The sequence below is a fragment of the Macaca nemestrina genome, chromosome 15 (genome assembly GCF_043159975.1).
Source record: "Macaca nemestrina isolate mMacNem1 chromosome 15, mMacNem.hap1, whole genome shotgun sequence".
Taxonomy (NCBI): domain Eukaryota; kingdom Metazoa; phylum Chordata; class Mammalia; order Primates; family Cercopithecidae; genus Macaca; species Macaca nemestrina.
In genome coordinates, this window is record NC_092139.1 from 45515428 (window position 1) to 45543204 (window position 27777).

At 37.3% G+C, this 27777-nt stretch overlaps 1 long non-coding RNA gene across 1 annotated transcript in view; it reads right to left on the reverse strand.

Annotated features, from left to right (window-relative positions):
- LOC105481512 (uncharacterized) overlaps nucleotides 1–27777 on the reverse strand; it is an 80649-nt gene that overhangs the window by 46566 nt on the left and 6306 nt on the right. Inside the window, exon 3 of the long non-coding RNA XR_986998.3 lies at nucleotides 14643–14725. This is a non-coding gene — a long non-coding RNA (uncharacterized lncRNA). The remainder of the gene's footprint in view (nucleotides 1–14642; nucleotides 14726–27777) is intronic.

Below are 27777 nucleotides of genomic sequence, written 5' to 3' on the forward strand. Positions count from 1 at the left end.
CAAAATGGTGAAACCCCGTCTCTCCTAAAAATACAAAAATTAGTTGGGCGTGGTGGCATGTGGCTGTAATCACAGCTACTCGGGAGGCTGAGGCAGAAGAATCGCTTGAACCTGGGAGGTGGAGGTTGCAGTGAGCCAGGATTGCACCACTGCACTCCAGCCTGGGTGACAGAGTGAGACTCCGTCTCAAAACAAAACAAAACAAAACAAAACAAACAAACAAAGGTTCTTCAGAGACTGGGAAAATGATATGGGTCCGAAAGGAAGAGCATTAGAGAAGGTATAAGTAACGATAGAAAAAAAGATTATAACAAAAACAAAATTAAATCACCTCAATACATATACATATAGAAAGGATGTTACATGAAATTAAGCTTACATTCACTACGTTTATTTGAAAAATTCTTGAGCAAATTAGGAATAGAAAGAAATTATGCTGATTTGATAACAAGTAGAAAGAAGAAAGAGAAAGAAAGAAAAGAAAGAAAGAAAAAGAAAAGAAATAAAGAAAGGAAAGAAAGAAAGAAAGAAAGAAAGAAAGAAAGAAAGAAAGAAAGAAAGAAAGACAGACAGACAGACTATAGCGAGCATCTAATTTTATGTGCAGATTTTAAAGTGTTTCAGAACAGGAAAATAAATAAATAAATAAATAAATAAGCCTGCTATTCCACCTCTATTCAATATTACCCAGTGAAGTAAAGCAAGAGAGCTATAAAGCATAAGAATTGGAAGGGAAGAAATAGAGCTGTCAGAATTCAGAGCTAATATGATTGTCTGCAGAAATTTCCCCAAAATCTATAGGCATATTATTAGAATGAATAACAGAGTTTAGCCAATTTGCTGGAACAAAATCAATATGGAAAATTTAATTGTATTTCTATAATCCATAAATATATTAGTATATATAAAACATTATGTCAAAAAATATTTAAAGTAAAAGGCAGAATTGCTTGTGACTTTCTATGAAAACAGCTAGATAGAATATGGAGTTAATTTGAATCTATAGATCTATTTAGGCAGAATTGACATCTTAACAGTATTGAGTCCTTTGATCCTTAAAAGTAGTATATCTATTCTCTTATTTAAGCCTTCTATAATTTTCCTCAGCAGTGCTTTGGAGGTTTCATTATACAAGTTTTAAGTATTTCAGATTATTATGTATTATACATGATAGATTTTTCCATTTTATTTTCCAGTTGTTCATCACCAAATTCACTTATTTCTAGTAGTTTTAATCCTACTATGTTATTGCAGAAATGATATTATACATCAGCAGAGATAGATCAGCATTTAACAGCTATTCCTATGAAAAAAAAAATGTGGATCCTTTACCACACACACACACCCACCCACACACACACACACACACACATAACACACAACACATAAAAACACACACAAAATCTTCAATGGACTAAAAATTTGAGTGAAAGACAAAACAATTCTCAGAGACAGTCCAGAAACCTTTATTTATTACATTGGGATAAGGGAGGGTTTCTTAATTAAGACATAGAAAGTGCAATCATTGAAGAAAATGATTTTGTTTGTTTGTTTTTGTTTTGTTTTGTTTTGTTTTTTTGAGATGGAGTCTCGCTCTGTCGCCCAGGCTGGAGTGCAGTGGCACGATCTCGGCTCACTGCAAGCTCCACCTCCCAAGTTCACGCCATTCTCCTACCTCAGTCTCCCAAAGAAAATGACTTTTATGTCCATCATAAAGAAGTGTACAGAATAGGGATTAGTATATCATACTCTAGAGACTAATGGCTTCTTTTTGAATCCTAGTTCTGTTACTTACCACCAATGTGAACTTGGGCTATTTACTTATGCTCTCTGCATCTGTTCCCTCAAAAGTAAAGTGGGGTTGATAATAGTATCCACATCGTCAAGTTGAGATGAGAATTAAATGTGTTATTATAGGATAGTAAGTGTTATACATAATAATGTAAATGTGTATACAATAAAATGTTTTTAAGACAGAAATGAGAGTGAAAAGTCAAGCTAAAAACTGTAAGGTATTTGCAACACATAAAACTGACCCAAAGTACTGGAATATCTGTCTCTCTGTATTCATCCATCCATCCATTCATTTATTCATCCACTTATCCAACTATTCATCCATCTATTCTCTTCCTACAACTCAAAATGAAAAGGCAGTGAGCAAGAGACACAACAGGCATTTCCCACAGAAGGAAGCAAGACTTTTCGAGAAAATTTTGTCATTGTTCAAGGAAGTTAAAGGTGACCCAACAATGTCACTCTTAGGAATATACCCTGGGAGAAACTGTTACAGCTTCGCCTCAAGAGATTTATACAAGAATGTTTACAACATTGCAAACACATGCACACACACAAAAAAGAAAACAGACAAAAATTTCTAGTAAAAGTAGATTGGATAAATAAGTTGCATAATTCAACTTTTAGTAAAAATGAGCAATTGAATATATCCACAAGGATGACCCTCAAAAACGTATTAAGCAAAAAAAAATAAGTCACAGAAAAATACCTATAGTTTTATTCCATTGATATAAAGTTTAGAATGTGCAATATGAAGCAACAGGTTGTTTAGGCATAAAATATATGTGATAAATGAAAAAGAAAGGAGAATGGTAAAACAGAGCATTCAAGCTAATTACCTCTGAGGGGACTGGTAGGGGTGGGATTGGAACAAAACATGGGGCATGGGGTACTACAATTCCAGTAGAAATGTTCTGCCTATCAAATTGGGTGACTGGTACTAAGGTGCTTATGGCATTATTTTTCTTTATTCCCTCATATGTCTTATACTATATTATTTTATACATACTCAATGTTCGATAAAAACAACCACAATCAAATGCTAATGCCATCACTAGTAGAAAAAAAGTATTATCTACAACGTTAAAGTGACTACAGGAAATAAAAAGGAACAAACATTGATCAACATAGCAAAGGACAAGAAAAAGAAAATCCCTCCAAAATCTGGCAGTACAAAAGTCAAACTACAAAGTGACACAAAAATATCAGCCATAACAATTATAAAAATTTTAGTTATAGCTGTTTATTATAAGACCATCATTTTCAGATTATTCAAGATAAATTTTAGGAGAGAACTTTATGACAACAAACAGAAAAAGAGAATTATAGAGTTAAATTTAAAATTTTAATTAAAAAATAAGAAAAAATAAAATTCAGCTATATGGAGAAATGTATTTCATGAAAATACAAACAACACATAAACAACAAACAAATAAAGAATAGCAATATAAGCACTAGCCAAAATAAAATTTGAGACAGAAAGGTTTAATTTGAGCCAAAGGGTTCATTTTATTTTCCAAAATTATTTTTAAAAACACATTGAAAATAGTATAGTCCTGACTCTGCCAATTAACAATCTAAAAATGCATAGTTGTTTTTTATTATTCATGAGGTAAATAATTGTGTTTGTCTACTTGCTAAAATGTATTTGCAGCCCTCAAAATCAATACTTGTACATTTTCAGTCATTCACTGGCAAGTACAGAGCAGCAAAAAATGTACAAGTTTTTGTTGTGGTTAAACTAAGCAATGCTCTACCTTCTTATTTCAGCTCTCATACTCTAAACAACTATCTTTTTTGTGGTCTATTTAGCACCTTTTTTACATTTCTGTGCTTATTTCTTATTGATCTCACTGTTTAAAATGGCCCCCAAGATTAGTGTCTAGTACTTCTAAGCTGAAGAAGGCTTGAATGTGCCTTATGGAGAAAATATGTGTGTAAGATAAGCTTTGTTTAGGCATCAGTTATAGTGCCATTGGCCATTGAATATTAATGAATATATATATATATGATAAAATGTCTTTAATCAGAAGCATATGTAAAACAAAATTACATATTGGTTAGTTGATGAAAATATGACCAGAAGCTTGTAAGAACCTAATACAACATTTCCCCTAGGAGCAATGTTTCAGTGTTTGCTAATCGTCTTTGCACCATATTGATAGAACGTAACTGCCTTAAATAGGGAGAATCAGCTGTGTAAAGCACAAATTACAATCATAGTAGGAGAATTTAACATGTCTCTGAGAACCAAAAAATCAATTAAATAAAATTTAATTGAAATATAGAGATCTGAATAATATAGACAATAAACTTGTTTTGGCTCTTGATGTTCCTCTCCACCTAAAGGAAGTTCTACAGTTACCTCACACAGATGAACTCTCCAACACCGCAGACAGCTGGATCCTTACCTCTTTACCATCAATATCTTTTCTCTAGTCCAACTTAGTCACCCACTCCACTGGTCATATCTTAGATATTGGCATCATCAGAAACTGCACTATTTCTGAAATCTTGATTTTAAACATCTTAGTCTCTGTGTACCATCTTTGCTCTACCTCACTCACAAACTCATAAACCCCCACTGCTACAATTCCTTAACTCTTCAGAGACTGCCAAAATACAGACCCCATAACTTTTTTTATTCTCTCCTGCCCAACTCTATGTCCATGACTGCTCAAGATAACCACTCCCTTGCCAGTATCCCCAGATCTCTTTTCCTCTCCCAGTCTCCCTCTAACAAATGATCTCTCTTCAAAGCTCCAATTGGCCAGCAGCTTGTAATTTTTTAGGGCTCCACCAGAGTGTCAGTTCTTCTGGACAGCCTTTCCAGACAAGCCTATACAAATTGAGTACAGCTTGGTCTCTGTATTTATTCCTTTCTTCTTTCAAAAAGCTTATAGAGGCTTGTAAATATTTTAATAGACATGTGCTTTTTCCTCCAGTCTTTTATACTACAACTTCTGTACTGTCTTTTAGACACAACTTCTGTACTCATAAGTTTCATGAGTACAGAAACCCTGTCTTGTTCTCCCTTCATTCCCAGTACCTAATATAAAACCTTGCATACATTAGAAACTCAAAGGAATGGTTTTCTAAATTTTTACCCTATAAACAAAATACATCATTTTTAAATGTCTATCAGTGGAATGACTACAAAGTTTAATTGCATATATAGATATCAATATAACCTTAATTAATTCTATCATGTGGGAATTGTGCTACCTACATGCTTTTTCCATGCCATAATAAAACTAAAAATACAATAAGGATAAAATAACCATAGCTAAATCTAACTAACTGGAAATCTAAAAACCTTGTTTTTAATAATTCTTGGAGAGGAGACAAAAGGAAGATTAATGAGTACAGTTAAAAACATTTTATAAATTAAAGAACATTATGTATCAAAATCAACTGCATAAACCTAAAATTGTCCTCAGAAAAAAATGTGCAGTGTAAAATGCTTTCTATTATTAAGCAAGAAAAATTAAAATAAATTAATTAAGTATTCATGAAAAGAAGCTGAGGGTAAAAAGCACTAAAATGAACACAAAGTTAATTAAATTGAACTAATCAAGATAAAAACAATATTGGAGATAAAAAGGAAAAAGAGAAAATTATTCGAACACACCAATTCAGTAGATAATCTATTGTCAACTGCACAAAAGGAAATAAAACATAAACAGGTATTAGAAACAAAATTAGGCATATAAACAAAAGGAGGAAAATAAATTTAATTGCAGGAGAGTCTTTTTTTAGCTAACATTTCCTCTTTGCTTTTTCTAGACTTATGTCTAAGAGCCAAGCTAAGCAGGAAAGTTTCATGACAGTTCACACAATGGTTTTCCTATATAGGCAAAGATGTCAACTTCAAAACGGCCTCAACAATGCCTGAAAAATCCTGCCAAGTTTCTCTGTCTGGTCCTCAATGACAAGGCTTCTACATTTTCCCATTGGGCCTTCCCAACTCCCTGCCAACTTCCTCCTATCAATAGCCTGACCTTCAACTTCTCAGAGAAAAGTGCAGCGACATTACCTTTTCGTGTGTAAGCCCTTTAAGATGTTATACTCTGTTACTCACCGATGCATCTCAAGCACCTCAGACAGTGCCTGGCTCAAAGTTACTACTGAAAATACATTCAAGGAGCGAAGGGATATCAGATCTGCACCCATCTGCAATCATTCCCTCTCCACCATCTTCCATTTCAAGGGGAGCAGTGTCTCTCCTCCCAACCCTGGCCAAGACTTCAACCCATGCCTGAACTCCTATCCTTTCCCAGCTTCTCAGGAGTATTATATTGACAGTTAAACTGTTTTGCTTTATTATTTAAACTCTAAATCTAATTATTCCCAATAGTTTCTCATTTAAAACATAACTTAAGTCTTCTCATTTAAAACATAACTCTCCTCAGACCAACATCTTCCCTCCACCTTTTATCTCTCCTTCTTATCAACTTCATAGATTTCCTGAAGAATTGTTTACATTGGTCTCCATATACCTTGGATCTCTGTGTATCCAAGTGTTAGCAGCATCTCATTTTGAAGAATAAAAGCATAATGTGTTTCAATTTTTTTTCTTCCTGTGACTTCATTGAAATTGTTCTTGTCATGAATGGTCTATACATCCAAAGATTATTTTTTCAGAAGTCATCAAATATAAGCCTTAGTCCCCATTTGGAGTTGTTAACTGTCCCTTCCTTCTTAAAGTACTATCTTCCCTTTGCTTTAGGAAACCATACTTTTCTGGTTTTCCACCTACTTCTTCAGAATCTTTTTCTGAGTTTATTGCAGATTCATTCTCTTTTCCCCAGCCAGTAAATACAATGGTCAGCAAGACACTTACTCTCCAGCTTTACTCTTGCTCAAGTCTTACAACTCAGAGTTTTAAGTACTACCTACAAGCAAATGGCTTAAAGTTTCAGCAACAGTTGAGGTCATTTCTCTGACCTCCAGACCTGGACATACAAGTTCCTTCCTCTATCCTTGCATACTCACTACAAATTTCTTCAAACTCAATCTTTGAGAATGTTGTCCTATCCGGGTAAACAACAAAAACAGTTTATCTACTATTTACAACATATCTGACACCAAATTTGTAAGGTTTCTTTTTCATACCAAGCACTTGTTTGAATGATGGTATCCCCTCTCAAATTTATGTTGAAACATAATCGCCAATGCAACACAACTAAGAGGTGGTGTGGCCTTTAGGAGGTGATTAAGTCATGAGGGCTCTGCCCTAATGAATGGAATGAGCATCCTTATAAAAGGATGCTGGGTTGAAGGGAGGGCTCTCTTACTCTTCTGCTTTTCACCACATGTGCGCACAGCAGATACAGCAACAAGGCACCATCTTGGAAAAAGAGATCGAGCTATCAGACACCAAACCTGCTGACACCTTGATCTTTAACTTCCCAGCCCCCAGAATTGTGAGCAATACATTTCTACTGTTTATAAATTACCCAGTTTTTGATATTTTGCTATGGCAGCAAAAGCAGACTAAGACATCAACCAATTCTCCAACTCTGGGGACACCAACTGAGTTTCAATTCTGACATTGACTACCCAGATTTACTGTAGATCCCCCAGGTTAAGGACTCAGTCCCACAGGACTTCTCTCAATTTTATACACCAACTGCAAGTCCCAGGTTGTCATCCTGTACTTCTAACCAACTGACTATAAATTAAGGGTTCCCAGACCTCCCACGTCAGGTTAGATAATTTGTTGAATGTCTCACAAAACTCAGGGAAATATTTACTTATGTTTACCAGTTTGTTATGAAAGATATTATCAAGGATCCAGATAAACAGCCAGAAGAAGAAGTCCACAGAGGAAGATCTGAAAAGGTCTTGAAAGCAGGATCTTCTGTCCCTATGGAGTTGGAGTATGCCACCCTCCTGGCATATGGATTCTTGTACAAACTTGAAAGCTCTCCAAAATCCATCCTTCAGGGTTATAGAGTCTTAATTAGGTATGATGGATTAAGCCAATCTCCAACACCTCTCCCCTCCCCAGAGGTAAGAAAGTAAGGTTAAAATTTCTAACTCTCTAATCATGTCTTTGTCTTTGTGGTGACCAGCCCAGTTCCTACAGCTATCTAGGAACCGCAGCCATTAGTCATCTAATTAGCATTTAAAAAGGCACTCTCATTTCTCTCTGGAGACTCCAAGAGTCTTAGAAACTATTATGTAGGAAGTCAGGGACTAAGATAAAATATTATAACAAAAGATGTTCCTCACCCCCTACCATCTTCTAAAGGATTTTAGAAGCTCTGTGCCAGGAATCTGGAAGAGATTAAATATATATTTCTTATTATGTCATACCAAGTCAGTTCTAAATAAAATTATATACAATCAAAGTAGAAGAGTCTAATCCATTTGACTGCATTTAAATTGGCCTACAAAATATTGCATATGCCTTTGGGTAATATGCAATATTAGGAAAAAATAAACTGATATTAGTGATATTGATAAATTAATATTAACAAATTTCTCAGTCACAAAACAGATCTCACTGACATCAATTTTGGGAAAGATTTCCATCAGGGGCATGAGAGGTTAGTGGAAATCTATGCAACCCTCATTCCCCATGTTTTATCCATCGCTAAGTTCTGTAGCTTGTTTTACTTCCATAGGCTTCTTGCTCCTTAAACTTCCAGCGTGCGTTTTATTCCACTCTCGGCTCATAACTCATTTATTTTAATGACAAAATTGAAGCACCCTAAAACACTCTTTAAGTTCCCACCACCTTAACAAATTTAGAAGCAAAAGGGCCCATGCATCCTGGTTTCTTTTCTGTTAATTAAAGATAAAGTTTCTCCTCCTCCCATCTAAGGTAACTCCTCTCCTTGTGCCTTGGATGTTTGCAATTTCTCTCTCTCTTCTGCATCCTGTCTTTACCCTCCTCACAAATCATTCCCTTCAACATTCAAACATATCATAATTTCTCACAACTTAAAAATGTTTTCTGTGTTCCGATTTCCATTTCAGGTAGTATGTCAGTTTTGTTCCCCTTTGTACTAAAGTTTTGTGGAAAAAAAAATTGTCTCCTCTTTCTCTATACTGCCTTTAATTTCTCTTCTTCACCTCTTAGGCCATCAGAATTAGACTTTCAGGCCAGGTGTTGTGGCTCATGCCTGTAATCCAAGCAATTTCGGAGGCCAAGGTGGGCAGATTACTTGAGGTTAGGAGTTTGAGACTAGCCTGGCTAACATGGTGAAAGCCCATCTCTACAAAAAATACAAAAATTAGCCAGGCATGGTGGTGCATGCCTATTCCTAGCTACTTGGGAGGCTGAGGCAGGAGAATTGCTTGAACCCAGGAGGTGAAGGTTGCAGTGAGCCAAGATCGCACCACTGCACTTCAGCCTGGGTGAGAGGGCTAGACTCTGTCTCAAAAAAAAAAAAAAAAAAAAAAAAATTAGTCATTCAGCCCCATCATGCCAACCAAACTGTCATCTCTAATGTAGAGTTCAGGAAGCAGAGCTACATCCAGCAAAAGAGGCTGAAAAGGGCACGCCAGTGTGATAGGAGGAAATAAGTGTGCTGCCCTGGAAATCAAGGAGCAAAAGTAATTCAAAAGGAAGAAAACGATGGCCTGATTCAAACACTGCAGAGGATGGAATAAGATGAGGAATGGAAAATGGCCATTGGACTGGGCAATCTGGAGGTCACTATGACCTTGATAAAAGTGAATTCCATAGAGACACTGAAATGAAAAACTTAATAAATGGGCTCAAAAGAGAATGGGAAGTGAGGACTGTAACAGAGTCCCCAAGGTCACAATACTCAGGGAGAACGCACAATGCTCAGCATATTGTTGTGTTTACGGTTATGATTTATTGCAGGAACAGGACACAAAACAAATACAATTGGCAAAAGGAAGACGTGTAAGGAGTGAAGTCTAGGGGGAAATCAGGCATGAGGTTCCAAGTGTTCTCTCTCAGTAGAATCACGTATTTAATTCTCCCAGCAATGAGTTGTGAGAAATGTTACCAACTAGAGAAGGTCATTAGAGTCTCACAACCCGAAAGTTTTATCGGACACTGGTTGTGTGGCCAGTCTTTGACTGATGCATACAAAAATTCCAAATTCCCAGAGTGACAGCAGGTGTCTGACATGAACCATATTGTTTGTGTAAACAGTTTGTATCCAATGAACCACTCTTATGGTTAATGGTGGTGGGAACTCTCCTGAAATCCAAATTCCATTATAAGCAGGTCATTTAAAGTCAGGCTTCTCATATGAACTCTTTTCTGCACAAGCAGAGAGAGTAAGCAGACAGAAACTACTCTTCTGATGAATTTTGCTACAAAAGAGTTAAGAGAAATCAGATGGCAGTTGGAAAGAATATAGAATGTTAAAGGATTTTATTTTTTATTTCCTTATTTTTAATATGAGTGAGTTTCCCGGATGTTTGTATGATGACAGGAATGATACAGTAGAAGAGGAAATTTGGTGAGGCAGGACAGAGGGGGATATTTGAGTGGAAAAGGAGAATGGGATTCAACTCAGAATTAAAACATAAGCCTGGCGGGGTGCGGTGGCTCAGGCCCCTAATACCAGCACTTTGGGAAGCCAAGGCCCCCCGCTCTGATCACGAGGTCAGGAGATGGAGACCATCCTGGCTAACATGGTGAAACCCCGTCTCTACTAAAAATACAAAAAAATTAGCCAGGCGTGGCAGCGGACGCCTGTAGTCCCAGCTACTGGGGAGGCTGAGGCAGGAGAATGACCTGAACCCAGGGGGCAGAGCGTGCAGTGAGCCGAGATCGCGCCACTGCCCTCCAGCCTGGGCGACAGAGCAAGACTCCATCTCAAAAGAAAGAAAGAAAGAAACGTAAGCCTACGAGACAACAGGGTAAGTTCAACCATCATATGAGTAATTATGATTGTCAATAGACATACTAAATATGTGTCTACTTTAGTTATAAATTGTATTAACAAGAGAGTTTTGTATGGTGACAACTAATATGATTAAGTGTACAAAATCAATAACTATCCTATTTAAAAAATCTAGTGAGAAAGGAAAGATCACCATTCATGGTATCAGTAGGAAAAATACACTTATTTGGTACATGGAGAACTTATATGAAAAAATGCTGTAAAATATCACGAACAGGCATAAAATAGGCAAGAATAAGTGGAGAAATACATCAATCAATGTTCTTGAAAAGAAACACTAAATATTGTAATAAAGTATTTTCCCCTCAAATTAATTTAATCAAATGTACTCATTCAAATCAAAACCAATTTCACAGTGAGGAAGGTTAAAATAATGATTTAAAACTTTTTATTAACTAAATTATCCTCAAGTTATCTGAATCAAATTAGGTTTATTGATTCACATCAAAATTAATTGGATTTTATAGAAGTCAAGCAAGTACTAAATTTTTTCCTCAATATCATTTATTTTGTATTATACAAATAATATATATTGATTGTAGAAAATTTTAAAGTACAAATAAGAATGTTTTAAAAAACACAAAATACAACTATCCGGAAATGTAAGACCCAGCAAACAGCCCCTTCCTCTTTACATTTTATTGCATGTTCTTCCAAGTTTTTCTTAGGCTTGCAGTCCTTGACATGCATGGTTCTGATATGCAAAACTTTCTGTTACCATAGTTCTGTTGTAAGTCAGTCCCCCGCATCTTAGGTTGGAATTTCAGTCACTGCATTATGTTAACTGTGAGTAATTGCATAAACTACAAACTTTACTTCTTGCTCTTCTGTCCACCAATCCCTTTGCATATAACATATGCACCTCAAAAATCAGTGACCAAAGATAACACCTCTTTCAAAGTCTGTCAGTAATTAGTCACTGCACATTTGTTATTCAGCTCATACACAGACAGCAAAGCTTATATGATGCCTCTGTGTTTCCCAGTGATAAACCCATGTAACGTTTTATAGAAATGGATAATTGAAAGAGAGAATTGACCAATAAAGTGAAAGATCAGCAAAGAAACAGAGAGTCATCACGTTGGAAGTGCAATTCAAATAGAATGTAAATGGAATTATAGAAGAAATAGCTAACCCTGGGAACACTGGCACTGTTGCCACTGAAGAGGAGTTTAGTGGGGGCAAGTATATACACATGAATGAGGAGTGTAGTTGTGACAGGAAGGATGAAGATGTCCCAGAGAGGATGATGCCAGTAAAAATACTTGTGTTAAAGAAACTCTCAGAAATATTTCATGACATTGAAAGGGCAAAAGATTTCATGTTGGAAGCCCATCCAAACTTAAAGGGAATATGACAATTGGCCAAGGCATAGAAAAGATGCTTGCTCCATGTCAAAAGTTACGTGACTTCAAGGCAGGCACTATTCAAACTACTCTTCATAATTTTTTTTTTTTTTTTTTTTTTTGAGACTGCATCTCGCTCTGTCACCCAGGCTGGAGTGCAGTGGTGTGATCTCGGCTCACTGCAACCTTCACCTCCTGGGTTCAAGCGATTCTTGTGCCTCAGCCTCCGAGTAGCTGGGATTAAAAGCATTTACCACTATGCCTGGTTAATTTTGTATTTTTAGTAGAGACAGGGTTTCACCATGTTAGCCAGGTTGGTCTTGAACTCCTGCCCTCAAGTGATCTTCCCTTCTCTCCCTCCCAAAGTGCTGAGATTACAGGCATGAGCCACCACACCTGGCCTATAATTTTTATTAATCAATAAAACATTTTAATTCCTAATGCTTCTAATGTGTTATATTAGAGGGTATTAAATAGACACGGTCATGCCTTGTGTAATGACATTTTGGTCAACAATGGACTGCAATGATGGTGGTGCCATAAGATTATAGTGGAACTGAAAAATTCCTGTCATCTAGTGACATCATAGCCGTTGTACCATTACCATGTAGTGCAACACACTGTATTTTTTATGTTTAGATACACAAATATGCACCGTTGGGTTACAACTGCCTACAGTATTCAGTACAGTAACATGCTGTACAGGTTTGTAGCACAGGAGCAATAGTCTATATCATACAGCTTAGGCGTATAGTAGGCTATACATTCTAGGTTTGGGTAAGTACACTCCATTATTTTCAAACAATGATGAAATTGCCTAAGGAGGCATTTCTCAGAATGTATTCTCATTGTTAAGCCACACATGACAGTATTTCATTTCTGTATATAACTTAGACAGCAAGAAACAATTTGTGTAGTCATTTTTACAATTTCACACTACCATACCATGCAAGGTGTGCCAGTATATAGGAAATTATTTCCTTCTTTCTCTTTCCCTCTCTCTTTCTCTCTTTCTTTTTCTCTCCTTCTCTCTGCTTCATCTCTTGACCATCTCGTAATAGTGTATGTACTTTAACAAAAATGGGGCCATAAGGAAACCATTGTTTTAAATTCTACTTTATTGTTTCACATATAATACATTATTTTCACATTAACAAATATAAATAAACATCATTTTACATTTAGTAAATGCAGAATATTCCACTGATTGACTGTGCCAAAACTCATTCAACTATTCTGTCTAATAAACGTTTAAATTATTGCTTTTGTTTAGTAGTATGGGCAGAGCAGCAAAGAGCTTTCTAGAAGCTTAATTGCTGAATCAAACAGTATATGTATGCATTTTTAAATTTGATACATACTGTTGAACATATTACTAAACTGAATTTCCAAAAGTTACCCCAATTTATACTTCCAAGAGTGAAGAAGAATCCAACGCTCAGAATCCATATCAACAGTAGCTATTTTTAGCCTTTTTAATCATTGATAATCTGAAAAGTAAATTTTTGCATTTTTTAAATTGTTCCACTGAATTAAATTTGTGTGGTGTCATGTTATATATATTGGTTTTTATCCACAGTTCCTGTCTCCTAACTTCTACGGTACTTTTTATACTCTTGAGCCACTTTAGGCCTCAGGAAACAGAATCTCTCTCTCTGGCCTTCTCCTGACTTCTTTCACCTGCCCAAGGCAGGACTCTAATCTGATCGTGAGTCAAAAGACCCTCATTTCAGAGAGAGTCCTGCCCATAGTCTGGAGGAGGGAATGCTTCATGGAGAGACCTAGAAGAATCTGAACAGACAGGTCTTTCTGGGTTTAGATCATACTGTTTTTGCCCAATCACATTTTGACACAGTTACTCATGCTTCCATCATGGACAACCGATGAAGTCTCCATAAAAGGCCCAAAGGACAGGATTTGAGGAGCTTCTGGATAGCTGAACATGTGGAGCTTCCTGGAGGGTGTGTACCAATGCATCTCTTCATTTGTATCCTTTGCAATATCCTTAATAATAAACTGGTAAACGTAAGTTCTGTGGGCCATTCCAGCAAATTAATCGAATCCAAAGAGGGGATTTTGGGAACCTCGACTTGAAGTTGGTCGGTCAGAAGTTTTGGAGGCCCAGACTTGAGACTGGGGGGAAAGAGGGGGTGGTCTTGTGGGACCGAGCCCTTAACCTGTAGAATCTGATGCTATCTCTGATGCTATCTCTGTCAGAACTGAGTTGAAAGACGTTGATGTGGTGTCCACTGCTTGGTGTGTGGGAAAAAGACCCACATCTTTGGTCACAGAGGTCTTCTGTGTTGATGATTATTGTGATGTGAGAGCAGAGGACAAATTTAGTTTAGGAGAGTTTTTCCCCAACACAATTTGTATTGGAGCAAAATGAGAGACCGTGGCAAATTTCTGTTTTCCATTCAGAAGCATACAATTTTAGGTCATATGGTTTAAAGTTATTCATATTCAAAGAGACTTTTTTGCAGTTCTTCAAAGACAGCTTTTATAGAATCCGATGTTATCTCAGCCTTTACAGACTAGAAAATAGGGGCTACCAGAAACAGAATACAAGTTTTAGATTCTATGTATTGTTCTTTTTACTGACCTGTTTGCCATAGATGTCTAGGCATTCATCATAATCCACTTGGATGTTGTTGTATGCTAAAAATGCTTCCAACACTGGAATCCCTAGAAAACAATGCAGGGATTGACACATATTGATTTTGACATTGACTTTATATCAGGAGTAAAAACATAACACTAAGAGTGGACAGAAGTAAGGAAAAAAAAAGTTAAAATAAAAGTGAGCAATAAATCAAATGTACTTAAATATCACAGGGTTAATTATCAACTTTATTACAACAAAAACATCTTCAATGTTTAGCAATAGCTTTATATTTATTCTGTGATAAAATGATACCCTTGCTATTTATGAGGTTTGGGTAGCATAGTAGATTCTTAGTAGTTGGGAAAATTTTAACACTGGAAATGTTCAAATTTCCAAGTTTTCTTGAATCCTCAAAAATTCTGATAAGATGAGAACTCTCATTCTTACATGGCAAATACAGACAGGAGCTGAAAAGTAACTGCTTCCTTTACTAAAGAACAAATTTAGTAATGTCTAACTTAACTTCTTTTTTCAATTATATCGCCTGCCTACCCTTTGCTTAAGAAAATAAATCAATCTCGAACCTCCTTGTACATTTATATTACTAGAAAAAACAAAAGAAAACTCATTATGGACCTTGATTAACCTATCAATTACACTTCAAAGGGATAGCAAATAAGCTTATTATTCTCTTTAGACATTTTATTTCAGGAAATTATTTTTTTCTTCAACGTTGTTCTGCTAAGTTCTTTCCAACTACCTGACCAAAGAGATGACCTAATGCTGACATACCCTGAGTAAATGTGCTGTTTAGGGCTTACACAGGTTTCCACAGAAGTTTCCATGGTCCTAATGAAAGCATTTATCCAACTTGATGTCACTGGACTCTGCTTTGCAGCTGAGAAACTTAGTCCTTTTATTTATCAGCCCCACAAATATCAGCCCACTTTTCCCTAAGAAGAGGGTATATGTAATCTGCCTAAAGTCACTCTCAGTATTTTGTAGGTAAATGTCAATGTCCTCTGAGAAGGTTATGCTCTTCCACTCCAGATGTAAATTATTTGCTTCAGAATTGACTTGGCTCTGAGAAAATTCTTAAAATGTGTGTTTTAGATAAGTAAGTAAACTTATGGCCCTTATTCCTTTCTACCCCCAAGTAACCTTCAAATTCTCAAAGGAAGGAAATAAAGAAAGACAGGGTACAAAAATATTTAACCAGCCATCAGGAGGATGATCCTCCTCTAACCCTTCCCCCGGATCTTGCTGAGGCAGGACACTTCACACCCAGGTATAACACACACTGTTGGAACTGTGCTGAATTTCCCCCCAGCTTCTGCACACTCCCTCCTCCTCCTCCTCCTCCTCCTCCTCCTTCTCCTCCTCCTGCTAGTTCTCCTCCTCCTCCTCCTCCTCCTGCAACTGCTGCTGTTCCTTCTCTTCTTCTCATTTTCCTCCTCCTTCTCTTTCCTATTCCTCTTTTTCTTCTCATCCTTCTCCTTCTCCTCCTGCTTCAACTTCTCCTTCTTCTCCTTGAAATAAGGATCACATAAGTTTATTCCTGTACCTACTCACAAAAAAATCAACACGAATTCCAAGAAAATACAAAATTGGTGTGTTGCTTTGGTCACTTAGTTATCACAAGTTACAATCAGTGTTGTGATTTGCCAAAAGAATGAACATTTCTTGTTAAAGCTCTACAAATAACAAAGTACAATATTCCCTTAACTTCCACTACCATTCCATTTCTAGAAAAATCAATCTATGCTAAAACCATGCAAAATGTATAATTTGTGTTGATATGTAAAATGGGGTTAAGTTCTAGGTTAAGATAAGTGGTTTTTTACCTCAATGAATGTCTGGTGGAATATTAGATTGCCATGCTACTGGGGACTTTTTCACTGTATGATGATGAAAAACACCTACATCTTTGTCTCTAGCCTATTAAATGACACTGTTGCCTCCTATTCTTTTGACAACTAGTAAAGCCTCTGAAATTTTTTGAGACATGCCCTAGGACTGAGCAGTATCTCTCTGTTGAGAATGATTGCCCCAGACTTTCTCGTTAACAATAGCTGGAAAACCCCCTTCATCCCAATTTCAAGAGTTCTGCTCTCTCAGTGGACATTACTTCTCTCTAGGTCATTTCCTACTACCCTGGTACTGGCAATTCTTTAATTCCAGTAGGACCTACAATTCAGTAAACATAGTGCTTCTTCGCTGTCCCTCAACCTCCTCATGTCCCTCTTCGCCCTATTTAAAATCCATTTGTTTCTTACACTTTGCACCTGGGAACTCCTTCCAAAGGCTGCGCCTGAGCTCTGCAACCACTTTCCCCATTCATAGCAAGCCAGAAGTGCCTGGGAGTATGGCGTGTTTGCCATAGGCAGTCAAAGACTGATTGGTCCCAGAGTATAAAAACCTCGTTCCTTTGCTCCAAGGCTTGACAAGGCCTAAGGTGTGATTAATTTATTCTCCAGAACTCCCCCACTGAATCAAGGCAAAGCAGGGAGTTCACCTGTAATCACACCACTGTGTGGCTTATTCTCCTTCCTTGCCCTGCATCCTTCACTCCTTTGCTGGTCTTTCCTGGGGAACATCTCTTTGTTAACAATTTGAACATGACTATTCATCCCGAAGCCTGCTTCTGGAGAATCCAACCAAAGATACTGAACAGAATAACAAACAACCTCACTTCTGAAGATACGTGGCAGGACTTCAAGGAATGGTCTTGTACTGCTTTACAAAGTCGAGACAATGAGCACCTGGAATCTTAACTCATCTCTCCCTGAGTCTATCTGCCCAGAGTTAGTTATGCTACCCTAATCTTTCTTAGATAAGGAACCCTTGGAAGATAAGCACATCCCTCAAAGCAACCATCACCGAGCAAAGACACTGTGCTGGCCCAGCCGTTTCTGTAAGGAGATTCTAGAAGAACTCCAATTTTGAGTCTTATTTATTTTACAAAGATTAGAGAGAATAAAAGATAGCTAGCTGGTTTCTCATTAAGGAAATAGAATTCGTCATGGCAATGAACAGAGGCAAGAACAATCTAGGGTTAGAATGTTGTTTCTCAGCTCCCTAAAATGAATGCTTGTTAATTAGGTCCAATCACTCTTTTCTCGAAGATCTCGTAGCACATTGTGTGTTCCTTAATAAAGTCTCTTGTTTTGATTCTGTGACATACAGCTACATTTTTACTAATTGCCAGGGGTCTTTATCTTCATCATCTTTATAGATGCTCCACAACAACTAACTTCTTGGTCCTCCCAAAGTAAGCTCTCAGTAAATGTCAGTCTGTTGACTGACTCACATAGTGATTGACTGAATATCCTTTTCATGCTCCTGTTGTGGGAGGGTATAACTCTCTTATTCATCAAGTCAATCACATTCTCCCATTAGCACTAGTGTCTGTCTTATCCACCCTTCTCTCTCACTTCATCCCTCCTGTCATAGCCCAGGATCAGGGCTGTGGTATATCTCACCCAAACTCTTGAAATTTCAGCCCTCTTGTCCTCCCTGTCACTGATCATTTTCAGCTCCAGTCCAACTTTCTTATTGTGGTCTCACTCTAAAATCAGAGCATGCTACTCATGTAAACCCTTTAGTGCACCCTACACGCCTCTCTAACTTCATTTCCCATCACACCTGTGATCCTCTTATAAATTCCAGCTTTTCTGAACAATGTCCCAACATGCCACCTCTTCCAGAGGCATTTCCACAGGCCACTGCCTCGAATTGGAATGTGCACCCTCTTCCTGTGAGCTTGGGAATGCCCCCTCCCCTCAGTTCTTTTCAGCTCCAAAGTGCCTTCTTTGAAACCTTGTTACTTCTCTAGGAAAACCCATGAAAATTCACTATTATTGGCACATATCTCCAATGCAGTTCTCCAGACATGGTAATGAAATTTCTGTTTGGAAGTGTTTTTCACCCATAGACTGTGAATTCCTCCAAGAAGGAGGTTGTCTCTGTTCTGATTTGCATTCCTGGAACTTGGTAATGACAGGTTGAGGGAGTTTTGCACAGAAAAGGTACTCAATCCATTCTGGTGGAATGCAGGGAAGAATGAGGGTTGACTAGCCATTTCTTGAGAACTTCGTTTATTCATTCATTCATTCTTCATTCATTCATCTCTTCATTTTGATTATTATTTTATTGGGTGATTCCTAAAAATGGGTAGAGTATTATAATGGAAGCTTGTGAGAGACCTAATATCATAAAACATGAGGCTACTTGTCAGAGCCAGAAACACTGAAAGCCAAGATCACTTATCTCAGGATTTTGCTTACAGCCAACCATGTAAATATAATATAAATTTACGTTATTATAATATAAATATAAATAATATAAATAATATAATTTATTATAAATATAATATAAATAATATATAAATATAAATAATCATAATAACATGATCTCACATGCATATATCACTTAACAGTTTTAAAGTACTTAAATGTTTTCACTCTATTTATCACATTTTACGTCATCAGAAAAATTTGGGAGAAGCTTCTGGGTTATAATCACCCCCATATTATTGACAGCAGAACTGATTAAATGACTTGTCTAAGTTTACTTGTGTGATGGAGTGTGAAAATAGGCCAGTTTTTCACCCATTTTGGTGCCTATGGTTCTGGCTAGATAACTTTGCAATACTCCTACTCGGACTCCGGCTCCAGCCACATGACTTTCTTTAGTCCATGGAATGTCAGTGAGTCTGACAGGGTCTTGAGGGGTCTTGAAGAGACCCTGTACAACTAGGCTTGCTCACTTTTGCCCTCACCATAACCATGGAAAGGACCTGACCAGGCTAGGCTGCTGTTAACAGGGAAGAAAGAAAACTACCTACAGCAGAGACCAGCCACATCAGTCATCCCAATCAAGGTTAAGAGTCCAGATATATGAGTGACCCAGCCAAGACTAGAAGAGCTGCCCAGATGACGTTGGACTAAATCACCAGCCCTCAGAGTCATTAGTTAATTATATCTTATTGTTTTAAGCCTCTTAATTTTGAGGTGGTTCTTTATAAAATATTATTGTGATGATCCATCCATTTAATAAAAGCAAAGGTAGAACTAGAGAAGATAATGACTAAAATGTTATTTTTATAGCAGTATCTCTTTATAGATACTGGCTGCTCTGTTGGCCATTAGTGGCCCAGGCATTGAAGATGCAACATATCCAATTTAAAGAGTTTCTATTTCCCTCCATTCCCTGAAGGATTATCCATCTTGAGTAGCTCTGTGACTTCTCAGTGGGAAAGTACAGAGATACTTATTTACATCATGGACTTCTCATGATTTTCTAACTTCCAAATTATCTTTCTTATTGGAAATGTAATTTTTTAATAGCCAATTATCCCTAGCTACCCTACATTGAGAAATATGTACCTAGTCCAGTTGTGAGTGGCGACCTATGGAGATGATGGCATTCACTCATGGGAGGCAAGACAGAAGTTTTATATGTAAGTTTCAGGGGCAGAAATGTAAGATATGAAGAGATGGATAGAGAGTCTGTAGAGGAGGTTTATTCCAAGTTCCCTCTTACAATCAGGTATGAAGAGCCCAGAGAGAGAGAGAGAGAAGAAGATCACAAGGCATGAGCTGAAATGAGGGATTTGGATGGGGCTTGGCCAGCTGGATCATGGCAGGATTTGGGAAGGAGGCAGAGATAATGCTCTGGAGCCCAAGTAACAACCTTTTTCAGTGGAACATGGGTCTCATGAAATGAGAACAGAATGGAACACAGCATATGCTTGTCAGCAGCCTTGGACTTTAACAGCAGTTGAACAACTGACAAAATCCATTTTGGTGGGGGCACAATACTTACTTATAGGGCTTGGCATCCATGATTCTGATGCAAGCACTTGTCACATGCCTTATGGGTACCAAACACTGATGAAATGAGAAGATTTCTACAGATTCAATGGATAACCCAGAATAATTGCATGACTTTGAAGTGGGCGTTAACGCCCTGCATTTATGTAGGTGTGGGCAAGGGGCAGCAAGTTTTGGTGTTAAAATAAATGTTTAACCTACAGGCTGGTGATCTCAGAATATTTGGGTTTCAATTATTAAAATTAAAATTGAAACAAAATATCACCATGATGTGTTACCATATCTAAGAGAATGGCTGTGATGAAAAAGGACAGATAATACCAAGTGTTGACAGGGATAAAATGCAACAGAAAGTCTCACAGAATGTTGGTAGGAGTGTAAATTTGTACAAACACTGTTGCCCAGTACCCACTAATGCAGAATCTATGCTTATTCTCTGACCCAGCACTTCTGCTCTTAGATATAAACTCAATAGAAATATGTACCTACGTTCACCAGAAGATGTATAGAAAAAAAGTTCATGGCACTTCTTCTTGCCATAGGCAAAAACTGAAGACAACACAAATGGCCATCAGATGATCAAATGAATAAATAAATTCTGAAATGGTCACACAGGAAATAGTATAGAACAATGAGAATCAACAATTTGCAGCAACATTCAATAATCTGAATGAAGCCCACAAACTTAATATTGACCAAGAAGAGAACATCAGAGGACATGCGATATAATTCCATTTATATAAAATTCAAAAACAGGCAAAATGAAACAGAGCTGTCAGAAGTGAAGATAATTGGTTATCTTGAGAGAAATAGGCAGTGGTATCTAAAAGCGGAATGAGGGGTTTTGGAGAGGATGGCTATGCTTTGGTTCTTGATCTGGGTGCTGGTTACGTGGGTGTTTTTAGGTTATGAAAATTCGTAGAGTTGCACGCTTTTGATTTGTACACTATTCTGTATGTATATTATATTGGAATTAAACATCAAGTGAAAGTAATATGATGTGATAAAAATGTGGTTGTCTTACAAAGAGTTGACACTCTGTGTCTTCATTGCTGAACTAGTAAATTACGATCTCTGAGTTTTAGCTTTCTTGTTTTAAAAATGGGGATAATGCTATCTGTTCTGTTTATTCATGTGGTTGATTTAAAAATCAAGTGAGTTAATGGACATTTAAATAAAAGAAGCTTTGTAAACGGTATAAATGTATACACATGGAAGTTATCCTTATTGGAACAAAAGCAAAAGAGGGTTGTCATTTTAATGTTTAAATGATTTTGCACTGTTAAGGAATACCTCCCTTTGGCAAATGATAGTAATTGTACGTGTTTTGGATCAAGTTTTAAAAAGCAGGTTTGTCAATTATATAATAGTCTTTAATGCACCCAGATTGTTGCTTTTGTTTCAGAAAACAGAAAATTACATGATAGCTTGTAAATGGCACACTCAATTTCACACACTGAGAATGCTTGGAAAGTGAAAGGTCCACACATAATGCAGGAACTCAAATTTAATGGCATCAAATGATACATAATTTGAGGCGTTCAACCACATTTGCAGAAATTAATCACTGAGTGTCAGCGTCTTTCCATCCTTCATGACTTGGTACATCAAAAGAAAACTGCCCTTTTTTGCCATTGCACTACTAATCAGTAATAGTTAGTTCTTTCCATTTAGCATTTCAATCCTATGTTCAGCATCTGGAAACATTTTTAAAAGTTAAACTGCTACTCCCTTATTCAATTTAGTAAAGTTTCAAAAACCATAATGAGCTTTCTTTTTGTGCCTCCCAACATGCTTAGAATCACCTTTAGAAATCAATGGAAACTTTGCATGTTAGAGTAAAAACTGAAAGTAAAGATTAGGAGAGAAAACTAGAATGCATGACCTGCAGTTTCTTCCTCTTCCACTGATGTTTCTTTAGATCAGGGTTTTCCAACAGCATCACAATGGAACTTTGAGGATGGCTATGGTTATGTGCATTGTCCTGTGCCTTGTAGAATGTTCAGCAGCATTCCTGGCCTCTAAGCACCTGATGCCAGTAGCACCTCTCCCCCAACTGTAGCAAGCAAAACCAAATATTTCCAGCTATTGCCAAATATCCCTGGGGCAGGGCAGGTGTTGGATAGTCTGTAAAATCTCCTCCAATTGAGAATCACTGTTCTAGATGAATATCTGCTAGGACCTTTGTCTTCAGATCTGCTTCCTCACATCTACGCCTTCATGCAATTTCTTCCAGACTTTCTGGAAATCATCTGCATCTAAGGTGCCTTGATCAGAGAGTATACACGTAGCCTGATGGTTTCGCAAACCCTGTATTTTTGCCTTGTTCACTGGGCGCAGTGGGTCACTGTCTACTATCTCCACCTTCAGAGCATACTTCTGTTGAAGGTATTAAAATTTGAGAGGATCAGAGAAGGCAGTAAAGACAATATAGGAAAGAAGGCAATCCTTTAAGAGAATAAGGTAATATTCAGGTGTGCCTGGGAAAGACCTTCATGATGCTATGCTGTGTGTCTCTGCGTACCTGGTGCATACTGGTGTAAGAGTCTCTTACACATTCAGGTGCAGGAGGGATGACTTCCGATTACCAGCAAATAAGATTCTTTGCCTTTTCTTTTCTTTTTTTTTTTTTTTTCCGGCCATAGAACCATGTTCAGCTCATGAGCAGGGGCTGAATGTAGGTGCCAGGAAACTAGTTTTCTGAGAACAACCCACAGTCTTCGATAGATGGAAACTGGCAGATAATGATTTCAGTTCTTTTGTCCCTTGATGAATGGGAGTTAGTAAATAATGATTCCAGCTCCCTCCACCCTTCATCAGGATCATCAGGATATCCCAGCCAATTCCCCCAGGCAGGATTGAGCTCCAGCTGACCACAGTAACATGGTTGCCTCCTCTTGTTTGTTTCACTTCCCTACTTCACTACAGTTTCCTCTGATCATTGCAGAATAAATTACTTTCCCTTGAATCCTGTTTAGGAGGTTGGTTCTGAGGAAAACTAAAGCAAGAGCATGTGGTGGGATATGGATTTGTGCTGTTACATTTGCCTCCTGTATGCTCCAAGACTGTGAAGCTCATCTTGAGAGAATCCAAATCCATGGGGCTTCTCCTGGTCCAAGTATTATTTGATCAGAAAGAATACTTTCTCCAGTTATACACAGAGAATTTAGTCTTTTCTTCCTTGCTAGGATTTGCATAACAATACATATTTTCAAAGGGTAAACAATATAACATAACTAGGTGATGTTTTCTTAACTATTTTGTCATTTACTCAGATAGGCATAAAATGTTGCATGGTAATTCAAAGCTCTTTAAATCTTATAAGGTTATATTCTAGGAACAAATAATTTACGATGACTGTATAACGGGGAAAAGATAATTCTATAGGATTCTGAAACACCACAGACACAAAATAAGTCATCCTAGAGGAGAAAATGTACTTGTTTTACTTTTTAAACATAGTTTAGTCATATTTCCAGTTGATAAAATGCAATGCTTTTTACTCTAACGTCCAAGTTTGAGAATCTCTCCATATACAACTCTTTAGCATGTTTGCATCAAAATTCAACCAGAAATGATTTTACATGATGAATTGAGCTGATTGTGAAAGACTGCAGTTGAAAATGTACATGCAAATTACAAATGTTGAATGGACAATGAGTGGCAGGAAGGGAACATTTATCAATACTGTATGCCTATGAGGTCTTATTTATCTAATCTTTTTGAAATTAGGTTGTCTTTAAACATTTTTGGAATTCAAGACAAAGCATAAAGTCTTTTAAACACATTGCATCTGTTTACTGACTGCTTACTTGAGCAAAGATTACAGTCATTTTTATTATTTATTCATATACTCAAGTTTAAACAGGCATTTTAAAAGTATAAAAAAGACTGAATCACAAAAAAAGAAATAGTTCCAAACAACAGGATACTAATAAAACTTGAAGGGAAGACATTTAGTTTGAAAAAAAAAAAGATATTCAACACTGCAATAACTAAGATAATGTTTCAGAATGAGAGCAACTGGAATGGACAGAATAAAACATGGTAGGGCTAATTGCATAAAGCACTATGCATAGCAGAGTGAATATGCTAATACCGGTATCCATTCCCTTTGGTAGTGTACTCCCACATTGACTCTGGGCTTGTCCTTGGGAATTGCTTTGGCCATTGAGACAGTGGAAACCTGATGCAATCAGACTTGAACGTGTACTTCCTGCTCCACATAGTCTCTCATGCTCCAGCAGGCTAGCCTGGTTTTGTTCTCAGAGCAGTGGCAGCCTTCCAACAGAGACCACATGGAGCAGTACTGAGTTGTTTCATTTGAGGCTGTCCTAGACCAACTAGCCTCCAGGTATCCACCAGCTAAATGTCAATGCTTGAGAGAGCCTAGGAGAGATTAATGGAGACTGACCCAGAAACAAAACTTTCCAGCAGACCCACAGACTTAATGGAAGTAATGAAGATGATTTTAAAGTCACTAAGTCTTGAAGCACTCAGCAATATTAAGTATACCTACTAGGTACAGATAATGAATAATCACTGGAGTAGAAAATAAGATGGGAAATATTTGTTAAGCAGGTGGATTAGCCTTCATACTTATCATTCAGGGTACTGGACGCAAGAGTTAACACACCAAATAAATATAGCCATGATGAAAAGTTTTCCTGACCCACTGTCAGAGACACTTTCTCTATTAGGAGGTTTGCTAAACAATTACAAAGTTAAAAAATCTTTGGGACCAACTTGGGTTCCAGAATTGATACAAAAATTATTTTAAAATAAAGATATTTGTGATTCAACAGATACAGAAAGAAAGTTTCCCAGGGCTTCCCTTATCTCAGTAAAAACAAAAGTTCTGGGAATGAGGCTGCTATAAATCCCCTCTCTGAGGGAGTTTTATGGCTATGAAGAAAAAAATGGAGAAGACCATTTGGATCTGCATAAACAAACAGCGTCACAAACTTTTATCTCCCATTGGTTTTCCTAGAAACCCATTTGTTTTTCCCATAGAAGTCTTTTCTCCACACACCATAAAATTATGTATATAAACCCTCATCTTTAGCTATTTATAGAGCCACAGCTTTCGTGCATTCCCACATGCATATGGATACACTTTGTTTATTTTCCTGCAAATATGTCAGTTTCAATTTAGTTCACATGTCCCCAAACACTGAACTTAAGAGGGTAGATGCAGTTTTTCCTCCTCAATAGAACACACCCAGAAGTCCCATTACTCAACAGTTCAAGTGCTGAGACTAAATTCTCACCTGGAGGCTAGGCATGATGTGGCTCAGGCCTCTAATCCTAGCACTTTGGGAGGCTAATGGATCCCTTGAGCTCAGGAGTTTGAGACCAGCTTGTGCAACCCTGGTGAGAGCCATGAGGAAACCTTGTCTCTAACAAAAAATTAAAAAATTAGCGGGGAGTGGTGGCCTGCACCTGTGGTCCCAGATACTTGGGAGGTTGAGGGCCAGGTGGAGGTCTCAATAAGCTGAGATCGTGCCACTGCACTCCAGCCTGGGTGACAGAGTGAGACCCTGTCCCAAAAAAGAAAAAAAAAAAGGAAAAAATCCTTACTTGGAATCATTCATGTTACATTTGAACCCATGGCCAAATTAATCAAAGTGTTGACATTTTATTAGCAATTATTAATTTTATTAAAATATACCAGTGATGTACATATACCATGTATGCTATTTCAGCACCAGTATGTTTCAACATGATTTTTAGATAATGTTGGTTTTAAATAAAGAAAATGTAAGAATAATTGCCACGGATTTCATACTTGCCACAGATTTCATAATATCAAAGTTCTGATCATGCTTTTCTAAATATGTAAATAAGTGAGACTAGCAATTCTTAAACGTTGCTACATATTAGAATCACCTAAATACCTTTAAAAAGACTCTCAATGCCCCAGTAGCACCCCAGAACAAATATGCTGGAATTATGGAACTGTGATATAGATATCAAAAATGTTTCCCTTGAACCTGGGAGGCAGAGGTTGCAGTGAGCCGGGGTCATGCCATTGCACTCCAGCCTGGGGAACAAGAGCCAAACTGCATCTCAAAAAAAAAAAAAAACTTCAAGTTTGTCAGGTAATTCCAATGTGCAATCAAGTTTGAGAATCAACAACTTAGTCCTAGATCTGTGCTTTCCAATACAATAGCCATGAGTCACATGTGGCTAACTTTAAAACAGTTTTTTCCAATTCTGTGAAGAAAGTCATTGGTAGCTTAATGGGGATGGCATTGAATCTATAAATTACCTTGGGCAGTATGGCCATTTTCACGATATTGATTCTTCCTATCCATGAGCATGGTATGTTCTTCCATTTGTTTGTGTCCTCTTTTATTTCACTGAGCAGTGGTTTGTAGTTCTCCTTGAAGAGGTCCTTCACATCCCTAGTAAGTTGGATTCCTAGGTATTTTATTCTCTTTGAAGCAATTGTGAATGGGAGTTCATTCATCATTTGGCTCTGTGTTTATCTGTTATTGGTATATAGGAATGCTTGTGATTTTTGCACATTGATTTTGTATCCTGATTTTGCTGAAGTTGCTTATCAGCTTAGGGAGATTTTGGGCTGAGACGATGGGGTTTTCTAAATAGACAATCATGTCATCTGTAAACAGGGACAATTTGACTTCTTCTTTTCCTAATTGAATACCCTTTATTTGTTTCTCTTGCCTGATTGCCCTAGCCAGAACTTCCAACACTATGTTGAATAGGAGTGGTGAGAGAGGGCATCCCTGTCTTGCGCCAGATTTCAAAGGGAACGCTTCCAGTTTTTGCCCATTCAGTATGATATTGGCTGTGGGTTTGTCATAAATAGCTCTTATTTTTTTGAGATACGTTCCATCAATGCCGAATTTATTGAAAGTTTTTAGCAGAAGGGTTGTTGAATTTTGTTAAAGGCCTTTTCTGCATCTATTGAGGTAATCATGTGATTTTTGTTGTTGGTTCTGTTTATATGCTGGATTATGTTTATCGATTTGCATATGTTGAACCAGTCTTGCTGAATAAAATCTTAAAGGAATAAGGGAGATAGAACTTCTAAACAATAATCAATATTGTTCCTGCTAGCCATTTTATTAAATTCGGATTTTTTCATGGTCAAATATTTTTCCACAGATGCTCCTCAACTTACAATGGAGTAACAGCCCAAGAAACCCATCATAAGTTGAAAGCATAGTAATTGGAAAATGCATTTGATGTACCTAACCTACAAACATCGTAGCTTAGCTTAGCCTATCTTAAATGTGGTTGGAACACTTAGCTTAGGGTTGGGCAAAGTC